This window comes from Lathyrus oleraceus, chromosome 5 (genome assembly GCF_024323335.1).
Source record: "Lathyrus oleraceus cultivar Zhongwan6 chromosome 5, CAAS_Psat_ZW6_1.0, whole genome shotgun sequence".
NCBI classification, from domain to species: Eukaryota; Viridiplantae; Streptophyta; class Magnoliopsida; order Fabales; family Fabaceae; genus Lathyrus; species Lathyrus oleraceus.
Genome location: NC_066583.1, coordinates 106,095,536 through 106,121,046, shown reverse-complemented (window position 1 = coordinate 106,121,046; position 25,511 = coordinate 106,095,536). Strand labels below are relative to the sequence as shown.

The window sequence follows — 25,511 nt, the reverse complement described above, 5'->3', positions numbered from 1 at the left end:
AGCTTATCCAAGGGGCAGGAGGAACTGAAGGCTCTTTTGCTCGAAAAGAAGAAAGACAAGAAAGCTGTGAGTTTCATTAACCCGGGAAGAAGGCGTAAAGGACAGGCCGCAGGAGTCAAGTTTGGAATCCCGAATGGTCCAGAAGAGGGGGCGGAGAATGATTCAGAGGAAGAGAATGCTGATTCCTCCAACCCTGAGGATGACGATGAAGATTATGAAAATGAACAGTACTCTCCAAGAGATGATAAGTACAAGTTGCTGGAAGAACGTATGCTAGCTATGGAGGGTCAGAAGGCGCCCGATCTGGATTTCGAAAGTTTGGGTCTGGTCTCCGATGTGACCATTCCTCGCAAATTCAAAATCCCCACTTTCACTAAGTACGATGGTGCGTCTTGTCCTCAGATGCATCTGAGAGCTTATGTGAGAAAGATTCAGCCGCATACCACTGACAGGAAGCTATGGATCCATTTCTTCCAAGAGAGCCTGTCTGGCACACAGTTGGAATGGTATTATCAGCTCGAGAGCTCTGACATCCGCACCTGGACTGATTTAGCAACAACTTTCTATAAACAGTACCAGTATAACTCTGAACTAGCACCTACCCGGCTACAGTTGCAGAATATGACTATGGGATCTAAAGAAAGCTTTAAAGAATATGCTCAAAAGTGGAGAGATTTGGCTGGCAGAGTCAAACCCCCTATGACTGACAGAGAATTGGTGGACATGTTCATGGGCACACTGACCGGCCCATTCTACAGCCATCTACTGGGAAGTTCTTCATCAGGTTTCACTGAACTTATATTAACAGGTGAACGTGTTGAAAGCGGCATCCGAAGTGGAAAGATACAGGCGGCTACCTCTGCAAGCACCAAAAGGTCCTATCAGGGGAGGAACGAATCAAATGCTGTGTACGGTCAAAAGGGTCGAAACAAGACAGGCCAAGAAGGTAGTTTACCAGGATCAATATGACCTTGGCACAGGCACTGCAGGGAATGCTAAAGGCAAATTTGATCACCCTCAGAGATCCTCCTACGAATCCCAACACTACCTCTTCTCGTTATAACCCTAATGCTAGGTGTGCATATCACTCCGATAGCCCCGGGCATGATACAAACGATTGCTGGTCATTGAAGAATAAGATTCAGGATATGATCGAAGCTGGAGAAATTGAGTTTGAGCCTCCGGAGACCCCTAATGTCATCACTGCCCCTATGCCTAATCATGACAAGACGGTTAATGCCGTGGATGATGACGATCACGTTTCCAATGTGGCGGACTTAACATCTCCTCTCCCGATCATAAAGAGGAATTTATTGCAAGCTGGTTTATTTCCAGGTTGTGCTGAAGATTGCAATCTCTGCATACTCCGGCCCGAGGACTGTTTGAAATTGAAGAATGGTATTCAACGGCTGATGGACGATCGTACAGTTCTCTTCGAAAGGATTCCTAAGGCGGAAAACCCTATTGAAGAAATATCTGTGATTGCTAGGTCCAAAGTTCCAGTGAAGATTACCGCTACCAGGGCGCCTGTGAAGATTACTGCTGAGCCCAGGGTTGCTCCCCTAATCATCACTGCACCTGGCCCGATCCCGTATTCCTCAAGCAAAGCTATTCCGTGGAATTATGGCGGTGATGTTTACGTCCATGGCGTGAAGCAAGTGGATAATGCTGCTAATACTAGTGGCATTGTTGGGACTAGTAAAATTACTCGAAGCGGAAGGATCTTCTCTCCAGAAATCTCACCTCCTGTCCTTGAAACTCGAGGAAAGGAGCCAGTCAATCCTTCTCAGTCAGAGACACCGGTCGAAGTTACTCCCGAAGATGTTGCCAAACAAGAAATGGAAGAAATGCTGAAAATCATTCGCAAGAGTGATTTTGATGTTGTAGAACAGTTGGGGCATACCCCGTCTAAGATCTCGATGTTATCCTTGTTGTTATCTTCTGAACCTCATGCCAATGCATTGATAAAATTCTTGAAGACCGCTCATGTACCTCAGGAGACATCTGTCGATCAGTTCGAACATTATGTTGCTCACTTGGCTGTTGACAATGGCCTAGGCTTTTCCGACGCTGATCTGACACCAGCAGGAAAGAATCACAATAAAGCCCTGCATATCTCCATTGAGTGTAGGGGAATCACTTTGTCTCATGTGTTGATCGATAATGGCTCTTCCTTGAATGTGCTGCCGACAGCTGTGCTGGATAAGCTGGATTGTAAAAGCATTGAACTGAAACCTAGTGACATTGTGGTACGTGCTTACGATGGTGCGAAGAGTGTTGTCCATGGAGAAGTAGTCATTCCTATCAAGATAGGACCTCAAGTCTTCAACACTACCTTCCATGTAATGAACATTCGTCCTGCCTATTCCTGCTTACTGGGATGCCCTTGGATTCATGGGGCAGGCGCTGTAGCCTCGTCTCTCCATCAAAAGTTGAGGTATCCCACAAAGGGCAAAATTGTCACCGTGTGTGGAGAAGAAGAGTACATTGTCAGTAGTGTGCATACCTTCAGATACGTCGAGATGGATGGTGAATTCATTGAGACTCTTTGTCAGTCATTTGAAGTAGTTCCTCCGACCAATCCTGTCCTTAAGCCAACTTCCTGTGTACCCAAGGTTATTCGTGCTCCTCCTGCTATGATTTCTCTGAAGGACGCTCAAGCCGTGGTTGAAGATGGTGGTCGTACTGGCTGGGGTCAATTGATCGACGTACCGTACAAGTCTGACAAATTTGGCCTGGGGTTCAGCTCTGACAAGAGTCAAATTAATGATGTAGAAGATGCTGACAGCGATTGCGACCTGGATAGCTGGATTTTCCCAACAATTGGTGACGGACTCAATAATTGGAAGGCTGAAGACACTATCCCGATTTCCTTTAGTCAGGAGTAATTGTTATTGTCTATTTTAGTGTTGCAAATTTTTGTTTTTTTTACAATTGAACTTCTCCAAGCGTTGTGTCTATGCCCGGGGCACAATAGCTAATTTGTTAAGGGTTTTGTCATCTTCATAAGCATATTCATATTCAATAAATCAATGGACTTTTTGCATTCAAATATTGCGCTCTTTATCTTTTCTGTCATCTTCCAAACGAGCTATGTTTTCTTACACACACTCACGTAACGAATTGCAGATCCATACCCACTCTGGATCCTGTTGACAATAGTTCTACTACTGTTCATTACGACTTTGAAAATCCGATCTACCAAGCCGAGGATGGAAGTGAGGAAGATTGTGAAGTACCTGGAGAACTTGCCAGACTGTTACTGCGGGAAGAAAGGACTATACAGCCACACGAGGAGTCAGTTGAGACTGTAAATCTGGGTACTAAAGTAAACAAGAAAGAAGTCAAAATAGGAGCAGGCTTGGAAAACAGTGTCAAGAGAAGGTTGATTCAGATGTTGCATGACTATGTAGAGATTTTTGCTTGGTCTTATGAAGACATGCCAGGACTGGATACCGATATAGTAGTGCATCGACTGCCAACGAGGGAAGAATGTCGTCCTGTTAAGCAAAAGGTTCGTCGCATGCGTCCTGAAATGTCTGAGAAAATCAAAGCCGAGGTGATGAAACAATTTGATGCAGGTTTTCTGGCTGTTACTTCTTATCCTCAATGGGTTTCTAATGTGGTACCAGTGCCAAAGAAGGATGGTAAGGTGCGAATGTGTGTAGATTACCGAGACCTGAATAAAGCGAGTCCCAAGGATGACTTTCCACTCCCGCACATTGATGTTCTGGTAGATAACACCGCTCAACACAAGGTGTTCTCATTCATGGATGGATTCTCAGGTTACAACCAGATTAAGATGGCGCCTGAGGACATGGAGAAAACTACGTTTGTGACGCAATGGGGCACGTTCTGTTATAAAGTAATGCCATTTGGTTTAAAGAATGCAGGGGCAACGTACCAGCGTGCTATGGTGGTTTTGTTCCATGATATGATCCATCATGAAATAGAAGTATATGTGGATGACATGATAGCCAGATCTCATACTGAGGATGAACATCTCGATCATTTGTACAAATTGTTTGAGAGGTTGAAGAAATACAAGCTAAGATTGAACCCGAACAAATGCACCTTTAGAGTAAGATCCGGTAAACTCCTGGGATTTATTGTCAGTGGTAAAGGGATTGAGGTTGACCCGGCTAAGGTGAAGGCTATTCAAGAAATGCCAGTTCCCCGTACGGATAAAGAAGTCAGAGGTTTCTTGGGACGGTTGAACTACATTGCCCGATTTATCTCCCATTTGACCGCTACTTGCAAACCCATCTTCAAATTACTGAGGAAAAATCAAGAGATGATATGGAATGATGAATGCCAAGAAGCTTTTGACAAAATCAAGAAATATCTCCAAGAACCTCCAATTCTGGTACCGCCCGTTGAAGGAAGACCTCTAATCATGTATTTGACCGTGTTAGAAAATTCAATGGGGTGTGTATTGGGGCAACATGACGAGTCTGGTCGAAAAGAGCATGCCATATACTACCTTAGCAAAAAGTTTACCGACTGTGAAACAAGATACTCACTGCTCGAGAAAACCTGTTGTGCTTTGGCCTGGGCTGCTCGCCGACTAAGACAATACATGTTGAATCATACCACTTTATTGATTTCTAAGATGGATCATATCAAATACATATTTGAGAAACCCGCTCTCTCCGGAAGAATAGCAAGATGGCAGATGATCTTAACAGAGTACGATATCCAGTATACTACCCAGAAAGCAATCAAAGGAAGTGTGCTAGCCGATCATTTGGCTCATCAAGCAATGGATGATTACCAATCTATGAACTTTGAGTTCCCAGATGAGGATGTCATGCTTGTTACTGATTATGAAGAACCTGGACCGGAGGAAGGACCCGAACTAGGATCCCGATGGACTATGGTTTTCGATGGGTCTTCTAATGCATTGGGCAATGGTGTTGGTGTGGTAATCATTTCTCCCGAGGGTTACCATACGCCTTTCACTGCTAGACTATGTTTTCATTGTACCAATAATATGGCTGAGTATGAAGCATGTATTTTGGGACTCAAGGCTGCTATAGACCGGCGGGTCAAGTTTTTGAGTGTGTACGGAGACTCAGCATTAGTAATCAGTCAGATCAAAGGAGAATGGGACACTAAGCATCCGAATCTCATCCCTTACCGAGAATGGGTGATGACATTAATCCCATACTTTGAAGAGATAACATTCGAACATATCCCACGAGAAGAGAATCAGTTGGCAGACGCATTAGCTACCATGTCATCTATGTTCAGAGTCAGATGGGACAATGAAGCTCCCAGGATCACCATTGAGCGACTAGATGAACCGGCATACTGTTATGAACTTAACACCGAGGGAGTACGGGAAAAACCTTGGTTCCACGAAGTAAAAAGATATTTAGAAACTCAGGAGTACCCTGAGGGGGCATCTATCAATGATAGAAAATTCCTGAGGAAGTTCTCTGCTAAATTCTTTTTGAGTAATGGAGTATTATACAAACGTAATCATGACTCAACTTTGCTTCGCTGTGTGGATAAAAAGGAAGCAGAAGAGATTATGGAAGACATGCATGATGGTATTTTTGGGACTCATTCTAGTGGGCATACGATGGCCAAGAAGATTCTGAGATCAGGGTATTATTGGTCTACCATGGAAGCTGATTGCCACCATCACTCCAGAACATGTCACAAGTGTCAGATCTATGCGGATAAAGTACATGTGCCTCCTGCTCCATTGAACGTGTTGACATCACCTTGGCCCTTTGCAATGTGGGGCATCGATATGATTGGAGAGATTAAACCTACGGCTTCCAATGGACATCGTTTCATCCTCGTCGCTATTGATTACTTTACAAAGTGGGTAGAGGCAGCCTCATTTGCTTCTGTCACCAAGAATGTGGTGGCACGATTCATCAAGAATAATCTCATTTGTCGATATGGCATCCCTGAAAGAATTATTACTGACAATGGTACTAATTTGAACAACAAGATGATTACTGAACTCTGCACGCAGTTCAAAATAAAACACCATAACTCTTCTCCGTACCGGCCAAAGATGAACGGTGCCGTGGAGGCTGCTAATAAGAATATCAAGAAGATCATATAAAAGATGACGGTGACGTACAAAGACTGGCATGAGATGTTACCGTTTGCTCTTCACGGTTATCGCACTTCAGTACGCACTTCGACAGGAGCAACTCCTTTCTCTTTAGTCTACGGAATGGAAGCCGTTTTACCAGTGGAAGTCCAGATTCCCTCTCTAAGAATCATGAAAGAGGCGGGCTTAGATGAAGATGAATGGATTCAGACTCGACTCGATCAGATAAACTTGATTGATGAGAAGAGACTTGCGGCTGTTTGTCATGGACAGATATATCAGAAGCGCATGACCCAGGCATTTAACAAAAGAGTCAAGAGACAGGTGTATCAAATTGGCGACTTGGTGGTAAAGCGCATCACTCTACCACAAGGTGATCCCAGAGGCAAATGGATTCCCACGTACGAAGGGCCGTTTGTAGTTAAGAAGGTATTCTCTGGTGGAGCCATGATACTAGCCACAATGGACGGCGAAGACTTCCCACATCCCGTGAACGCAGACATAGTCAAAAAATACTACGCATAAAAGAGACCTGCTAGGTCGACGTACCTAGGCAAAAGTAAGGGCATCCCGGCGAACCAAAAAGGTTCGGGCAAAAATTAGGGATAAACATAAAAAAATGTGCACCCGGCAAGTCGAAAACCTGAAAAGGCGGCTTGGGAAAAAAGGGGTATCCTGGTGGATTGAAAACCTGAAAAGGCGGTCCAGGCAAAAATTAGGGATTAAAGCGTATGACTATGTCCCGTTCTCAGACAGCTTCATCCAAGTTCAAAGGACTGAACAAGCTAATCACTTCTATCCGACAGCAGGAGATGAGAGGCTTGAAGACATAATGGCAGTAGTGGAATTAAAGTCAATAGGACGTTTTCGGCATAGCTTTCTCTTTGTTTTCTTGACAATTTCCTCTTACTAGGATTTTTGTCTCCTTGTACACAAATTGCCTGTTTATAGGCCCTCTTTCGAAATCAATATAATTTTAGTTTCAAAAAAAATGCTCTTGTTTTACTTTCTCTGTTTTGTTTGCATAAACGTCCATTGATTTAATTCGAATTAATATATGCATTTGGATATGATCGATGTTTACCAAAAATGCGTGCATAAAATAGAAATAGCGATTACTACTAGACTTCAGGATCGAGGAGAAGGTCTAATCATGCTTTCCAATGAATCCGTTGCTAATCCTATCCCCCAGCAAAGCCAGTCATTCCCAGAAGAGAGTGGCATTACTAGACAAATGGGTCATCTCTTCCACCCCCAGCCAGGCTTCTGTTGAACATTTCTACCATCAGACAGAAATCAAGCATCCCCGGCTAAGAAAGGATCACCGATACCAGTATCTCCAACCAGAAGATTGAGATTTGTTTTCCCCAGTAGAGTCCTCTGGAAGAACTTTTCAGATGCATAATTCATTCATTACATCATTTCACAGCATACGCATGCATACATCGTTTGCAGTTATGTTCGCTGTGAAATTTGGCGAACAACCTCTGGTTTACCAAAACGTGTAGAATTGGGTTACTTGCAGGATCAACCACACAAATCCTAGGACATGTGCAAATCTAGATGGTTTTGAAGATGTCTAAAATCACTTCCATATCTTTCAGTTCTGTTTCTCTAAGTGTTTTACGTCGAAGTGTGTTGATTACAATGTAACGTAGATGTAAATTTAACAAGATAAAGTAAATGGCAGAAACTAACTGACGAAATGTAAAGTGTCGAAAGGTATAAAATGCAGAAAGATAAATGACTGGAAAGCATAAAAGAGATTTGTAAAGACTTAAACTTTATAAAATAAACTTTGAAGGGATTGGTGTTTGTTTACACATACATTTTCCAAATATGACTCTTTTCTCTCACACGGGTACTTTGAGTGTTTTCAGGAATTTTGTATATAGTAATTCTTCACACCTTTTTTTAGATAATAACTACCCTATATATACACAAATAACATAACTGTCAATAACGACTAAATCCTAAAACTATGACACATGGCTCTCCTCCTTTCGCCAGATGCTTCCACGCGTCTTCTGCCAAACGTCACAACCTTTTAAATTCAAATTTACTTTTGAGTCGAAGTGACGTCTTCTTTCAGGCTTTTGTCGAATTATCAACATACTGCAAGGTCTTCCGTGTCTTGTCGAAAGTGCTTTTCCTAGGTGCAAACATCTTTGTCGAAATGACGAAACCTCCTCCTGGTCGAAGTGTCGAACCATACTAATCAAATCGTTTTAACCCATGTCATCATTTGTCGAAAACATCATTTCTTACACCAAATCTCATGGCGTCGAAAACGCACGTATACAAATTGCCCCCCAGCAAAGACGTTTCGACTGTTCGTTCTGGGAGAAACAGTCATTTGTTGTCAATCAGCGTTTTGATGCCACGTCACTTAAACCTCATTAAATGTAATTCTGATAATCTCAATTTCCAATGCAGATTCATCATTACACTTTCTCCAAAATGTCACGTCTTAGCCCACGTTCAGAGTTCACTTCCATCATTTCCTCACGTCATAGTTTCTTTTCAACTTCCAACTCTTCATTATTCCCATCAGAGACGGCCACGTGTCCCACTAACACCATTACCATCTAGAACTTTTCAACATCTTCTTCCTATAAATACCCATAAACCTTTTCTTTAAACCCTTTCACGTTTCAGATTTCCTTATTTCATACCCATTTCTCAAGCTTTTCATATTTTCTGAGAAATCTTCCTAAGTTGTTTTAGCAATGGCGCCTCAAAAACCCTCAAGCAGTAAACACTCCAAGAAGAAACAAGACTCATCTTTTCCTCCTGCGCATGATTTAAAAGGGCCAATGACCATTGGAAATCAACAGTATGTTCCGGAACCTCCAAACGAAAAAGAAAAAAACTGCATTTATAAATCTCAGGTACTAATCCCTGTTCTTATTTCTGGAAATTATCACGCTATGTTAGGTCCCCTTCCAAACCCAGAGATTAAACCAGAGCGTTTAAGAGAGTTTTTTCCATCTTACTTTCACACAAAACCCATAGGTGCTGGAAGAAAACCTCAGCCTAAAGAGAAAGTTGTAGAACAGAAAGATTCACCAAGTTCGACAGATGTTGGAGAGTTGGACTTAGCCTATTTGAATTTTCCCAGGATATTTAGAACCTGCCCATGGTCGAAAGATCCTTGTGACTACATATCTTGGTTAGATAAAATCGAAAAAGTTAAAGGGTCTTTTTGGAAAGAAGTAGGCATTTTCGACCTTATCCAGTTGTCAAGAGTAGGACCCAATATCTGTCCAAATATGCTTTTGGCTTCTCTCTACTTTTGGGATAGTACTTACAACACCTTTCACCTCCCTTGTGGGATGGTTACGCCTACTCTTTTCGACGCAGCAGCCATTGTTGGTCTTCACCCCAATGGTATAGATTTCGACCCTACTGTCTTAAGTGAAGATACCATCGCCTTCGAGACCAGCCTTGCACCCTACTCCTTATTTATGTCCCATTACCATGATAAGAGTACCACTGAAGTTTTAGATGTCGAACATATAGCCTTTTTGACCTTATGGCTGTCCAAATATGTGTTCTGTTCTCGCTCTCTTCAAGTTGCTAAGAGATTTATCACCATAGCCAATCAGCTTCATGCAGGCACGAAACTATGTTTGAGCGAAATGATTCTGGCGAATCTCTATGAATCTTTGAGCGAGAGCGTACATTTCTTAAAGAACACTAAAACCCAAGGGAAAATCAACTTGTCAGGACCTTTTTGGCTCTTGCAACTATGGCTCAATGCCACCTTTGAAGCCAATCTGCCTGTAGCACCAGAAATAGATGAAGAAGAGGTAAGCGATAGGACTGTCGAATGGCCAAGATTAGTGCTACTAACGCCAACTGACGAAGGAATCAGCCTTCGACAAGCTTTTAAAAGCTATGTTATGATGTTTGCTAAAAGGTATCAATTTACTTCGACCATGGCACCTTTTGCTGATAGAAAGATTGGACCTAAGTGGTTTACCCAACAACTGCCTCTGGAGATGCAAAAGGATGAAAATACATTTCTGAATGTTTGGGAATCATTCTTGACCCCTAGGCTCCTTTTTTCCTATCGTAACACCACAAAAAATCAGGTTGCTTTGATAGTTTATCAACCCAACCTTGTTTCTAGACAGTTTGGTCTAATCCAAATCAAACCTCAACCTATATTCCCCAAAAAGGGGTCCATCATTTTTTATAACTCCCTTCACACTGAAGACGAAGGCAAAGAACTGTCGAAGAAACTAGCTGATGCTTCTCTCGACATTCGACCAGTTATTTTTCGACCATCATTCTTATGCACTCCTGAGTTTGATGAATGGTGGAAGGAATATTATTCCAACAAATTTTTTGACGTAGCTGCTTTTGCCACGCATTTGACAAATGCTTTCGCTTTTGTGCAGGATCGGACCAAAAAAGGTATTCAACGACATATTAAGGAAATACAGAAATTTCAAAAGTATTTTGAAACTGCATATAGACCTGATGATCTTAGTCGAACCATATGTGAAGCAGCGGCTGAATTAAAACGCAAATTGACAGAGAAGTTTAAAAAACTGTCACTGCCTTCCAATCTTTCACCAGAAGCGCGCTATGACCTTGCTTTCAATTGTCATCCACCAAAGTTTCCTCCCTTGCCAACTGCTGACTTTGGGGTGGCGTTTGGTTTTCCACTTCCAGACTGGTTCCTTTGTGGGGATTTTATGAAAATTCTTCGTCAAAAGTATCAAAAGCCTGCTGAGCGTGTGGTTCCGACTAAGTATCATCTGGGCGAATATCCAGGACACCTTCATATTGGAATAGAACACGTTCGCGTGGAAGATACCATTCTTGAAGGTGTTCACAGAAAAAAAATATGATTTTTCTTTCTGTTATTCTAACTGTCTTATCATGTATCTCTTATATTTGTTTCTGAATTTTATTTCTTTCCTTAGCCGTGAAGATCCCTGCTAAGAAAGCTGCTGTCGAAGCGTCGCCCAGTACTGCTAAAAAGCCTTCGACAAAGGTGCAAAACTTTTTCTCTTCTTATTATTTTCCTTCTATTATTTGGGACTAACTGGCTTTGGCCTGTATGACTAGGTAAGTCGAAGACCCCCAACAATCCAAAAGAAAAGGAATGAAGAGGAGAAAGAAGAGGATAAAGTCCCTAACGAAGAGTCTGGTGATGAATCTCCAGAGTTAATCCCTCCCCCTCAGAAGAAAAAGAAACTCGTGAAGGTCTCTTCCCAAAGGTCCATTGCTAACCCAACCAGGAAGGATCTTGCCAGTGCTTCCCCTGCCAAGCCTCAGTCGAAAGATATGGGGAGTGGGAAGTCCAGTTTTAATACTGAAATTCCTGAGGTAATTTTTTATTTCGACAGCGTATGTTTTACCTTTCCTACATCTTTCCTTCTAAATCTTAGAATTTATTTTCAGGAACAGGTGGTTGTCGAAAAAACGCCTGAGAAAATTCTGGAGGAAATAGCCCCAGAGGCAGATGTCTCCACAAGTGACCATGATATGCAAACCGTAGGAGAGTTCGACACCACTGTGGGTGAAGCCTCTGAAGATGAATCTCCTCCTCATCCAGGATTACATGCTGCACCTCAGGGTGATGATATTGAAATGGAGGTTGTGGTCGAAGATACTCCTAAAGATGAGGCTGTCAGAGATGGGGACAATCAGTCGAAACGAACAGAGGTCGAACCTACTTCGACGCGAAACACTCCACCTGTTCCTGACCGGGTCCAAGGGAGTAGCAAATCGACTGGTTCGACCAGTTTCTCTCGCGAGGAGCTTGAAAACCTCAAAGTGCAAAGACCTTTGGAGTATCTGCAAGCCATGCTTAGCACTCGTTTCAATTTCCAGGATTCTTCTCAGAGTAGTTCGACCGCTTCTGGGGCAACTTCTGAAGCACCATCGCTTGGCAGCCTCCTGACCAAGATCAAAAAGAAAATCCTTGATGTCGATTTGTTTAAAGTCTTGGAAGAGAATTCCCTTGCTCAAATTAGTCTTAAGAAACTCTTGAAGCAAGTGAATGTTTTGGAAACTTCTGCTGAGATTGGCAGTTTTGTGATGGAGTTGATGACTCTTATTGATTTGGCCACTGCGGATCTCCATCGTCAAAGGGATCTTACCGCTCAAATCTCCTCCAAGTCTGACACTCAGGCTGCTGAATGGGATGCCGTTTCGACTTCGACCGACAAAGTTTCAAAATTGCAAAAGCTTTCTGAAACGTACGTCGAAGAAGTTGCTGCTTGCAATGACAATATTCAAAAATGGCAAACGCAGATAGCAGCACTTCAAGAAAAAATCTCTCAAGAGGAGAAACGTAAGGCATCTATTCAGCAACCCCAACAGAGCGAGATTGACGAAGAATTGAGGGTGGGTATTCGACATGCGGAGAAAGCCCATCAGCTTAGCCAAGAGATTGAGACTCTCTCTACTCACAAAAGTCTTTGTGATCATCGACTCCAACTCCAGAGGCAGAAGTTTGCCACTTTGAAGGATACTTTTGCCAATTTAAATTTTTAGTCGAATTTATTTTAGCAACTCTCAGCCCTGTGAGGCTTTCTTTGTAATAACTTTTGAATGCCATTTTTATTTGGCCCATCTTATCACAATTATGTTTTGCACTTATTCTGTTACTATTTTTATTTCCTGCAATGTAGGCTTATATTTTTTCAAATACTTGCCATTTATTCTTAGGATTCTCTTATCCTTCTCTATTTCTTTTATTTCATATGCGCCGTTTGAGAATGTTCTCAAAACCTGGAAAGGTCCTTCCCATTTAGGAGACCACTTTCCCATTAATTTATCTTTTCGATCCATGGGAAGGATTACTTTCCACACAAGATCACCTATTAAGAAGGTCTTGGATCTTACTTTCTTGTTGTAAAATCTTTCGACTCTCCTCTTTTGTCTTCTTATTAGGTCTAGCGCGCGCAACCTTTCTTCGTCTAAGTCAACTAGTTCGTCCATCATCATGCTCCAATATGTATCTGATGGGATTTCATGATGCCTTTGCACTCTAACTGACTGCAGATATATTTCGACTGGCAAAACTGCATCATGTCCGTAAGTCAACTTGAATGGGGTCGAATTCGTTGCCTCTTTGGGGGACGTTCGACAAGCCCACAAGGCTTGATCCAAAGTTTTATGCCAATTTCTAGGCTTTTTCCCCACATGCTTCTTAATCAAGTTTATCACTACCTTGTTGGCTGCTTCAACCTGCCCATTTGCTTGAGCGTAGTAAGGTGTCGAAGTAAGGAGCTTAAAACCTGTTTCTTGTGCAAACTTCTGCATGTTTTTACCAGTGAACACAGATCCTTGATCTGTTGTTATTGTCTCAGGTATCCCAAATCTGTAAATTATGTATTTTTGGATAAAGTCTATGACTGCTTCTTGATCCACATTCACCAATGGTATGGCTTCGGTCCATTTTGTGAAATAATCTATCCCAACCAAAATGTACCTTTGCCCTTTTGAGGAAGCTGGTCGAATCTCCCCGATCAAGTCCAACGCCCATCCTCTGAATGGCCAAGGTTTTATAATTGAGTGCAACTCACTTGCAGGGACATGAGGTATGCCTGCATGTACTTGACATTCCTGACAACCTTTTGCGAATTCGACACAATCTTTCAGCATTGTTGGCCAATACATCCCTTGTCGAAATAACAGCCACTTCATTTTGTGACCTGCTTGGTGCGCGCCACACGCTCCACTGTGTACATTTGACAAGGCTATGTAGGCTTCATCCTCACTCAGGCATTTCAACAAAACTCCTTCTGCAGTCTTTTTGAACAATTCATTTCCCAAAAGTACGTAACTCAACGCTCTGTATTTTACCTTTCTTTCTGCTTTCTGATTTGGGTCTTGTAGATAATCCTTGACAGGCTTTCTCCAGTCTGTTATTCCTGAATCGTCTATGTTGAATATCTCGAAGTTTTCTTCGTCACCGTATCCTAATCTTATTGACTCTAGATCTGATGGGGATAACCTGGTGGATACGACTCTTCTTCTGACTTCGATGGCTTCTTCTAACTTTTCCTTCGACACCTTGTATCCGGACGCTAGTTGAGCAAGATCATTCGCTTCTTGATTCTCCAACCTGGGGATGTGTCTGAAGACGACATTGTCGAACGCCTTGAGAAGTCTATTGGCTATTACGAAGTACATGATCAAATTTTCTTTCACGCACTTATACTCTTTCGTCAACTGTTTTATTACCAGTTCGGAGTCACCCATTATTTCGACTCTTGTTGCCCCCAATTTCAACAAGATTTCAAGTCCGGCGATCAAAGCTTCGTATTCTGCTTCATTGTTTGAACACAGACTTTCAACTTTGTACTTGAATTTTGTTGGAATTTTTTCAGGAGAAATAATCAACATCCCAACGCCTGTTCCGTTTTTATGACTGGAACCGTCGAAGTACAGTTTCCAAGGTTCCAGTTCGACGTATTCTACGTCTTCGTTTATAGAGTGGTCTGCTATGAAATCAGCGACCACTTGTCCTTTCACTGCTTTTAAAGGCAGATATTTCAAGGAGTATTCTGTTAAAGCTAAAGCCCACTTTCCAATTCGACTATGTAAAATAGGTTTAGATAACATATACTTTATTACGTCGAAATGGGAAGAAATATATACATCGACAGGTTTTATATAATGCTTTAGTTTAATACAAGAGAAATATACACACAGGTATAACTTTTCTATAATGCTATATCTAGTTTCGGCATCGTTCAGGACTCTACTGAGATAATAAATGGCCCTTTCGACGCCATTCTCATCTTCTTGACACAACATACTTCCTAATGTTTTGTCTGATGCCGAAATGTACAATCTCATATTTCTTTTTCTGCAAGGAGACATCAGGATTGGGGGATTAGCCAGGTACTCCTTGATTTTGTCGAAAGCCGCTTGCTGTTCTTGCCCCCATGCGAAGTCTTCTTTCTTTAGTCGAAGTAGAGGAGAGAAAGCTTGTGTCTTCCCACTGAGGTTGGAGATGAATCTTCTGAGGAAGTTGATTTTCCCTACCAGAGACTGCAACCCCTTTTTGGTTGATGGCGCTTTCGCTTCCATTATGGCCTTGGCTTTATTCTCGTTTATTTCGATCCCCTTCTTATGGACCACAAAGCCTAAGAAATCACCCGCCTGCACACCAAAAGCACATTTAAGTGGGTTCATTTTCAAACCAAACTTCCTCATCCTTTCAAAGGATTGTCGAAGATGATCTATATGATTTTTTCCTGAAACAGACTTAATCACGATGTCGTCAATATACACTTGCATGAAAGTTTCGATGAAATCATGAAAGATGGAATTCATGGCACGTTGGTAAGTCGCTCCAGCGTTCTTCAAACCAAAAGGCATTACTACCCATTCATACGTTCCTATGGCTCCAGGACAACGGAAAGCCGTTTTAGGAACGTCTTCTTCAGCGATAAAAATTTGGTTATAGCCAGAGTATCCGTCTAGCATACTTAAGTACTCATGGCCTGCTGCAGAATCTATGAGCATTTCTGCCACTGGCATAGGATATTCATCCTTTGGGGTAGCCGAGTTTAAGTCTCGAAAATCAATACATACCCTAAGTTTACCATTTTTCTTAATCACTGGAACAATATTTGCAATCCATTCGACATACCTGGTTGTGCGGATGAACTTGCATCTTAGAAGTCTTTCGACCTCCTCTTTTATCTTCGACAGGATTTCTGGTGCGAAGCGTCTTGGAGTCTGCTTTACTGGCTTCTTCCCTTCCATTATTGGCAACTGCATTTCGACCAGATTTCTATCGAGACCAGGCATTTCGTCATAATCCCATGCGAAGCAATCTTTGAATTCTTTCAGCAACTGGACTATTTCGACCTTGAACTGGGGGTCCATTTTTGCACTTATGTATGTTGGTCTCTGTTCTGCCCCCACTCCTAAGTTTATTTCTTCTAGAGGATCCTGCGCCACCATCTTCTCGTTTGTTGACACTGGATCTTTTTCGAACCCCAGAGGTTCGTCGTCGTAAATGGCGTCAAGCTTTTGATGTTGCCATCCGCCCATTTGGTTGGTAACATGATCTTCCGCAACGTCTTCTTGAGGACATTGTTTGTTGGAGTTCTCTTGGTTGGCTTCGACAGCCATATTTTTTACTTCAGCCTCAAGGGCCTCTTTTAGTTTGTTTTCGGCTATGTAAGCCGTAATCTTTTCGATCGCTGATTGTTCACTCGTCATCGTCAAATTCACTACCCCATCCCGTCGGCGCTATATGAGTGGTTCCCCATATATAAGTTTCGCCAATCACTTCTTTATCCCACTGGAATCCAATGCGTTGGATGCAGGTACATGGAGCAATAGGCATTGTCTGTCGTCTTCAAGTCGAATTCTGCCGGGCTGCAGGGAGGTATATGAGCCAAGTTTTTGTCAAAGCTCTGGCTGTTGACAGTGTTCACTTCGGTCATGAAGTAGCTTTGGTCAGCCTCGATGTTTTCGACGATTCCATCTGGCCTCCATATGGCTATCCGTTGGTGCATTGAAGAGGGTACCGCTCCTACGCCGTGAATCCATTCCCTACCAAGCAGCAGGTTGTAGTTGGCTTTCGAAGCGATGACTATGAACATCGTAGGTCTTGTTATGGTTCCTACAGTTAAGTTCACTTGGATGACTCCCATAGTTGTTCCTATCTTCCCTTCATAATTCGACAGCACCATGTTGTGGGGCTTCGCGTCCGAATCGTCTTTTCCAATCTTCTTCAGCATGTAGTGGGGCATCAAATTCACTGCCGCTCCTCCGTCCACCAGTATCTTGTTCACGCCGACATTTTCCACCTTTCCTTTTATAAACAGAGGTTTCAAATGCGCTTTCATGGAGTCGTCTGGTCTTTCGAAAAAAGCGTTTTGCTCTTCGACGCATCCGTTGTTCATCACATAGTAGCAGACGGGCTTGTGTGCCATTGTTTCTTCCTCCATTTCGTCTCCTTCATCCTCAATTTCCATGACTCTATCGTAGTCTCTAGGGAGAACGGAGACAACGTTGCAAATCACGTTGAAGGATGCCTCTGAGTCAGAGTTAAAACTGTCGGTTACTTCATCATCTTCCTGCATCTTCTCTTTCGACGCCACTGATTCGACAACTCTGCTAGGTTTGATCTGGAGGGGAGTCTCTTTCCTGCTCCTTGTCTGATGATTGTTGCTAGATTCCGCTTCGTTTGGACCATTCATGTTCCTTTTCGCCATCTCCGTTTCTGCCCTCTTTTGCCTTTGGAACCTCCTCCATTGGGACCTGGACATGGGATTTTTGCCTTTGTAATTCTCTGATGGGTATGGTCGTGGCTTGTGTTTTTCCATTTCCTTCTTGCCTTCCATCGACGCACCTCTCTGAACCTCAAACTTTCCCCATTTCTTCTGCCCCTGGGCGTCCCTAATGGGTTGAACCCATTTGTCGTCTGTGGCCTTGTCAGATGGTTTATAGGTGTTCTGACGTCTCTCTCCGTGCCTCCATTGGTGGGGATTACTTCTCCTTGGGTCGTATCTTACTGTTCCCCAACTTTCCTTTCTTTTGGTCTTATCCACCGCTTCCAAGTTGGTTGCTGCCTTCCTGTCGAAGACTGCGCTGCAGCGTGGGCACAACATTACTTCGGTTTTCATCCTTTGGCATCTCTTGATGAATTCAAGTAAGTTTTCCTCCTCTCTAGGGTACGCCAACCTTTGGTATTCTTTCTGACGGCGATTTTCGCCCTCTTCGACCTGGTCCTTCTGAGATATTTCTACCATATTTACCCCAACGTTTCGTTCGTCGGCGATGCTCAATTCGTTCATCTTCCTGATGAGCCTCTCTTCTTCGCCTTCGACGTCTTTTGGTGTCTGGTCGAACTCTTTCTCTGGGCAGCAGCACCAAGATATGGTCCTGGGCCCATGTTTGCAACAGCATTTGTTCCAATTCCTTCTGGGGTCTTCCATTGTCCTGCGCAGAATCCCACTGATCACGGGCTTCGAAGGACCGTCAGCGGCTTCCGCTTTGATTTTTGTGACTTCTTTACTGAAAGGCCCCATAGTGTTGACGCAGTTGGCGATATCACCATCCTTCGTTTCGTCAGAACCAAGGCCTTCAGCAGCCTTGTTTTCGATCGTAAGGTCTTCAGTAACCTTTTCCTTCATATTAGGGGAATGCTCAATTTCGTCGACTATTTCCTCATTGTCTTCTGAAGAAGCCTCCCCCCAACCACTTGGTTGGATTGTGTTGATGTCGATCTGAGAACTTGCCGGCGCGTTGTACTTCACAAGATAATCATATTTTCCACTTGGCTGTCCCAAACGGTCCCAATTCTCCTCTTGTCGAAACTTCACATTCTCGACAGCATTGTCACCATCCTTCTTGTCGAAACCTTCAGTAGTTTCTATTTCTCTCTGGCTTGCAAGATCATCAGCAATCTCGACCATGTTGACATTTGCGTCGAAGCTTTCAGGGGCTTCCACCATTTCCAAATTGCCATCAGGAGCAACTTTGGCCTCCACCATGTTTACGACGGATGGTTCAGCGTAGTGGGCTTCGACTGCTTGCATAGGATTCGAGTCGATCTTCATTTGTTGTTTTGGTTTGTCACCAAACTTGAGCCTTCCATCACGGATTGCATTTTGCACGAGATCCCTGAAAAGGAAACAACGAGACGTCTTATGGCCCAGAAAATTATGGTATTTACAAAAACCTCTCTTTTTCTGTTGTTCCACAGGCGGTTCTTTAGCGCCTGGTGGTTTTATTAATTGACCATCTTTAGCCAACAGATCGAAGATTTCGTCACATTTAGTAATGTCGAACGTATAAGTCCTTTTGGGGAATTTATCGTTGGCTTCGACTGGGTTTCCGTTCGACGGCGTTAGTACTTTACACGAATAAGGTGGGCCTTGTTTTAGTTCGGCTAGGTCGATTTCTTGTTCGTCGAAGCTACTTGGTCCGTCTTCGTCGAACTCATCATCTTGGCGAACCCCTACGTAGGCTACCCTCTCTTTTTTATTCTTATTTGCCCTGAATTTTTCGTCCCTTAATCTTTCAACCTGTCTCACTCTATCCGCTAATTGTGCCATATCCCTCAGGTACTGGGTATCTAGTTTCTTCCTTATGGAATAATCTAGTCCCCCTGCGGCCATTTCGACCAACTCATGTTCTGGCACTGGGGTGAAACATCTAGCCTTTAGCAACCTGAACCTATTTAAATAATCATCTATTGGTTCGGAGTGTTTTCTCTTGACACTGGCCAATTCTTTCAGGCTTATTTTCGTTTGTCCCATGTAGAATTGTTCATGGAACAGTCTTTCTAATTGGGTCCACGTGTATACTGAGTTTGCAGGCAAGGACGTAAACCAAGTAAACGCATTTTTTGTTAAGGAACTAGGGAAATATTTTATTTTCAAATTTTCGTTACGGGCTATCTCCCCTGCCTCGATCAGATAACGTGCCACATGTTCTATAGTGGACTCGCTAGTGTCCCCTGAAAACTTTGTGAACTTAGGGACTTTCCACCTCGGTGGCAGTTCTTCTTGCAGGATGTACTCTGATAGTGGGGATGCGTAACTAGGCCTTTGTAAACCCATGTTCATCCCGTTTTGTGCCATTATCGTTTCGACCATGGCTGCCAAGTTGTTTTCGACAGGCGGATTATTATACCGTATCCGTTGTTGCAATACCGCATCCGCGTCCTGGCCTCTCTGGATTACTATCCTTCTAGGCTCTTGTGGAATGGGGATTTCGACACGAGGCTGTTCGACTATATCCTCTTGGTTTCTGACATTCGTTTGAGGATTGTCTAACGGTATCTGGTTTATCGTAGGCTCTTCCTGGACCGCTACCGCTGGGTTATGAACCACTTGCTCTCTGTGTCGAGTTTGAGGGACTCCAAAGAAATCAGCAATGCGCGTCATTTGCGCTGCCAATACTTGGTTTGTTTGAGTGGTGTTCTGTATCAGTGGATTAAACACTGCTCCCATTTGTTGCGTCAACATTTGGACCATATCGTGATTACTCTCGTCCATCTGCTGTCTAATCACTTGCGCCGAATTATTCGTTATTGGCGGCACGTAAAGTGGTTGTTGATTCAATCTACCCATGTTTCCGCCATATCCTGACCCTTGTAAGGGTGAAGACACGTTGGCCATCGAATCTGAATATATTAACGGGGAATTATGTAAACTTGCCATCACCGAAGTTGGCATTCCGAAGGGCTGTTCCCTACCAGGCGGAGGCAAGGTGAAATTCGTTACGAAAGGCCTAGAAGTGTTTCCCACAGGGGGGGGTGTCCCAATGGGCATTTGTTGTGCCCTGAAGGACGAACTAGGCGCGTTTTGCGACATCGAAACCGCTGGTATCGACCCTGCTGAGGAAGGTACAGCCTCTGACACAGGGACCGTTCCTATATTGCCTTCTGTCGAAGGGACAGGGTTAGATACTGGGATGGATTCGTTGGGATTATTTGGCTGGTTCGCCATTTTTCTTACTCTTGTTCTTTTTGGTATTTCTACTTCGGACACGGCTAATTTACCGCTTCTCAGTCTCATACAAATGAAGAACAGATTTTGATTAGTGATTATCTAAATTTCTAGATTTCTGCACAGTCCCACTGGGCGTGCCAATTTGTTCGCTGTGAAATTTGGCGAACAACCTCTGGTTTACCAAAACGTGTAGAATTGGGTTACTTGCAGGATCAACCACACAAATCCTAGGACATGTGCAAATCTAGATGGTTTTGAAGATGTCTAAAATCACTTCCATATCTTTCAGTTCTGTTTCTCTAAGTGTTTTACGTCGAAGTGTGTTGATTACAATGTAACGTAGATGTAAATTTAACAAGATAAAGTAAATGGCAGAAACTAACTGACGAAATGTAAAGTGTCGAAAGGTATAAAATGCAGAAAGATAAATGACTGGAAAGCATAAAAGAGATTTGTAAAGACTTAAACTTTATAAAATAAACTTTGAAGGGATTGGTGTTTGTTTACACATACATTTTCCAAATATGACTCTTTTCTCTCACACGGGTACTTTGAGTGTTTTCAGGAATTTTGTATATAGTAATTCTTCACACCTTTTTTTAGATAATAACTACCCTATATATACACAAATAACATAACTGTCAATAACGACTAAATCCTAAAACTATGACACATGGCTCTCCTCCTTTCGCCAGATGCTTCCACGCGTCTTCTGCCAAACGTCACAACCTTTTAAATTCAAATTTACTTTTGAGTCGAAGTGACGTCTTCTTTCAGGCTTTTGTCGAATTATCAACATACTGCAAGGTCTTCCGTGTCTTGTCGAAAGTGCTTTTCCTAGGTGCAAACATCTTTGTCGAAATGACGAAACCTCCTCCTGGTCGAAGTGTCGAACCATACTAATCAAATCGTTTTAACCCATGTCATCATTTGTCGAAAACATCATTTCTTACACCAAATCTCATGGCGTCGAAAACGCACGTATACAAGTTATTTTCGAAAGCATAAAGCATCTCATGCATCATGACATGGCATGAAGCTGACTTTATTTTTCAGGTTAATTATCTTCCTGATACAGTCAAAATAGAGAGTCATTCAGACGGACATCTTCATCGATTACGTTCAGATTCAAATACATCTTTCAGATACACTCCATGACAACATTCATCCTGACGTCCTACTAGTGACGGCATCTATAAGCCCATCCCAGACATTTATTGCAAATACAACATATACAAATACTATCAGATATAGCCTAGCGTACGGTTCATTCTGATTCAGCTCAACATATGACTCTTTCAACTCAGATGCGATCTAACGTACGATCCATTCCGACCTTCAACAACTCCAATACGGTCCAGCATACGACCCATTTGGACCTTCAAGGCCTCGGATGCTACCTAGCGTACGGTACATTCTGAAGTGTAGTCTGGCGTATGACTACCCCTTTATTATCAGATGCAGCCTAACGGACGGCTCGTTCTGCTACTCAGAGACGGTCTAGCTTACGACCCGCTTGGATGTTCATCCCCTCAAATGCTACCTAGCGTACGGTACATTCTGAAGTGTAGTCTGGCGTATGACTACCCCCTTCATCACCAGGTACAGCCTAACGGACGGCTCAGTCTACAACTCAGATACGATCTAGCATACGATCCATTCTGATCCTTCACCCCCAGTAACGATACAGCCTAACGGACGGCTCGTTCCGCAACTCAGATACGATCTAGCGTACGATCCATTCTGATCCTTTATCCCCAGTAGTGTATGACTCATTCGGATTCTTATCTCATCCTGATTCGGCATAGCATACGACTCCTCCAACAAGTCCGATACGGTCTAGCATACGACCCATTTGGATGTTCTTTCCTCAGATACTACCTAGCATACGGTACATTCCGAGGTGTAGTCTAGCGTACGACTACTTTTCGTCAGATGCAGCCTAACGGACGGCCCATTCTAAATCCCCAGGGAATTCGACGGCCTAATGAATGACCCACTATACGGTCTAGCGTATGACCCAGTGACACCCATGACTTCAGATATCTTCTAACGTACGACGTACTCTGAAGCTCTCATCATCAAACTTCCTAGATGGCATCTTTAAGCCCATCTCCATCAAGACTAACTAATTGACAAGTGCAAATTTTTGGGGCATTCTAAGTGTTCAATAATCTTCCACCTCCAGACCACGAATGGCGTACATACCATTCTGACTCTCTCGGTTCAAGAATATTGAACAGGGGCAGCTGTCATACCCCAAAATTTGCCCATTAATATTTCAAGACATTTTTCAGGGCACTCCGACTCATTTTTATGACACTGATCTTAAAGGAACAAAGGCCCAGCTCACGAATGGCCCAATCCAGAAAATGGCCCAAACTGGTCTGTTCGCTACGCGTTCGCTACACGCTCGCCTAGCGAACGTTCGCTACACGTTCGCTACACGCTCGCCTAGCGAAGCTGACAGACAACAGAAAATTTCGGGCTTCATTCTGAGCCCATTAGGTCATGAAAAAGAGCATTATAAATACCAGCACTTCAGTAATGAAAAGGGAGAACGAAAAAGGACGAAAGGAGAACCCTAGCAAGCAAACCCTCGCGCTCACAGACGAAAAACCCTGGAGGCTAACCCTGAGAATTCCGAGAAACCCTGAAGGAAAAGCCGGCGGCAGCAAGGTCACTTCCGCTCAATTCGATCCGGTCGGCCAATTCAAGGTTACAATTCGATTACAAACAGGTTGGCATTGCTATTACTATCTTATGTTCTTAATTTGCATATGGCTTTATGATTAAATTTATGAAAATATCTTAAGTTTGTCATGTGAATTGTAGTGTGCACTTGAATACCTTAAATGATTAACCATATAATTGCTGTAATGAAAGCCATAAGGCATAAAATTGGTTGAAATTGTACTGATATCAAAACCAGAATCCGCAGTCGCTCGCTAGCACGTCGCTAAGCGAGCATGAAGCGAGTATTCGCTAAGCCTTCGCTAGGTGAGGCAGGCGCGAACCTGACAGTAGCCGACTTTTCTATTCTGATTTTTCATTCATGTTTTATCATAGCCAGGCATTGTTTATTTGATCATATTACTGTTGTGATTTCTTTTGCGGTGTAATCCTCGATTGCACCCTGATTTGGTATTCTAACCCGTTTGCTGAATGTTGCAAAGGTTCACACACCCCAGGAAAAGATTGTTGTTTAGGTCTTCCACTTTATTTGTGGGATACCCTTGTGAAGAGCTGCCCTAAATTGCTTAATTAATTTTAATGTATTAATTTTAATGTATTATTTTTAATGTATTGATTTTAATGTGGAGATTCACCCTAATTACCTAATTAACTTTAAAACATGGCCTCTAAATATGTGATCTTGGACCTCTCTTTTGCCCTACGGTATTACGGTATAACGGTCATGTCCCGCGAATGTAGGGATACACTTAGCAACGGCCCTTCGGTTAAATCATCATAAAATAAATCATGGTCCCTCGGATGTTGCCTTCGAAAATACGATTTTGTCCCTCGATGACCCTTCGGTGTAGCCTACGGTTAAATGATGATCGTCCCTTCGAATGCTAAGGTATCCTTACAACTGTTGCCTTCAATGACCTATCGATGACCCTACGATGACCCTTTTACATCCAAAGGATAAAACTACTTACTTCTCAATAGTAAGGACAGTTTTACCCTCATAAGGATAGGAAATACCCATAACGACCTTAGGAAGGTATAACTCTCAATTACTGGATCATAACCTAAAACATTTTCCACCCCTCACACCTTGCAAGTCCTAGAAAATCACCACTTGGTATACATTCATACTAGAATCATTACCAAGTTACATTTTTCTAAACGGTTTTTTTCAAAATCAAACGAGATAAATACTTTGTATACATTCATACGAGAATCATTACAAAGTTAAACTCTCTTTTCGAAACATTTTTAAACAATTCACCAACACTTTTCAGACAAAAATATAAGTGATCCAGCAATTAAGAGCCCATGGATAACCATGGATACAAAGGATGCTAACACCTTCCCTTTGTATAATGTACCTCCCGAACCCAAAATCTATTGAGGTCTTTCCTGTTCTTTTCCATCTTTCCTTATTGGATAAAAGAAAAGTCGGTGGCGACTCTTGCTATCCGCGACATTGCGATAAAAAGCAAAACACCCCAAGTCAGTTCACCGTATGACAGAGATCCACAAGGAAATTGTGGATCATTTCAAGTAGGTGAATGGGAATCACGCCATAGTGTGGCAGTGGTCGAAAAAGCATGTGGTGGAAAACAATTATGTTCAATTAACGTGACAAGTTCCATATTTGGAATAACTAAAGGTGGCATAAATGGCCAGCTAGCTGTGCAACTCCTATGTGATGGCTCTAATCCTGAAGATAATCGTGTACAAATGGTGCACGTGTAGTTCTATATTATAATTTGTCTCCATGTTAGCACATTCTATAATGTGTGACATATATTTCTTTATGTTATATTTTTCTGTTGGGCTCCACTTTTTATTTTTAAAATTTCAATTTTTTACTTATGCTACAACCTTAGTCATCATAGTTTCATTTTCTTACTTTAGACTAGACAAATTAACAAAAAAAGTATAAATAACTATTATTATCTTAGAAAACAAATTAGGAGTGTACAACTCCTATGTGATGACTTTGATGATGGGCTTTGATTATGTTCAGGTGCACTCTTATATCTTTTATATTTTCCTATGCCACGTCATAATTTTTTTATGTGACGATCTTTAGAATTATATTCTTTAGTGCAGTTCCTCTTTTCTCTTTTATTTCTATCTCACATTTTTTTATTCACTTTCATGATTTAAAATCATAATTAAATTATGCAATTAGATGTCATAAAAATCTATAACTCCAATTATAAACTTAATTCTACAAAATTTCTCCCACTTCCACTAATATTTTAAAATATTTATGAAAGAAAAATAAAATTTTAAGATTAAGT

At 42.4% G+C, this 25,511-nt stretch overlaps 1 pseudogene; it reads left to right on the top strand.

Annotated features, from left to right (window-relative positions):
* The window catches only part of LOC127079036 (beta-galactosidase-like), a 104,428-nt pseudogene extending 79,375 nt beyond the window's left edge, over positions 1 to 25,053 (top strand).
* The last annotated feature ends 458 nt before the right edge of the window (positions 25,054 to 25,511 follow it).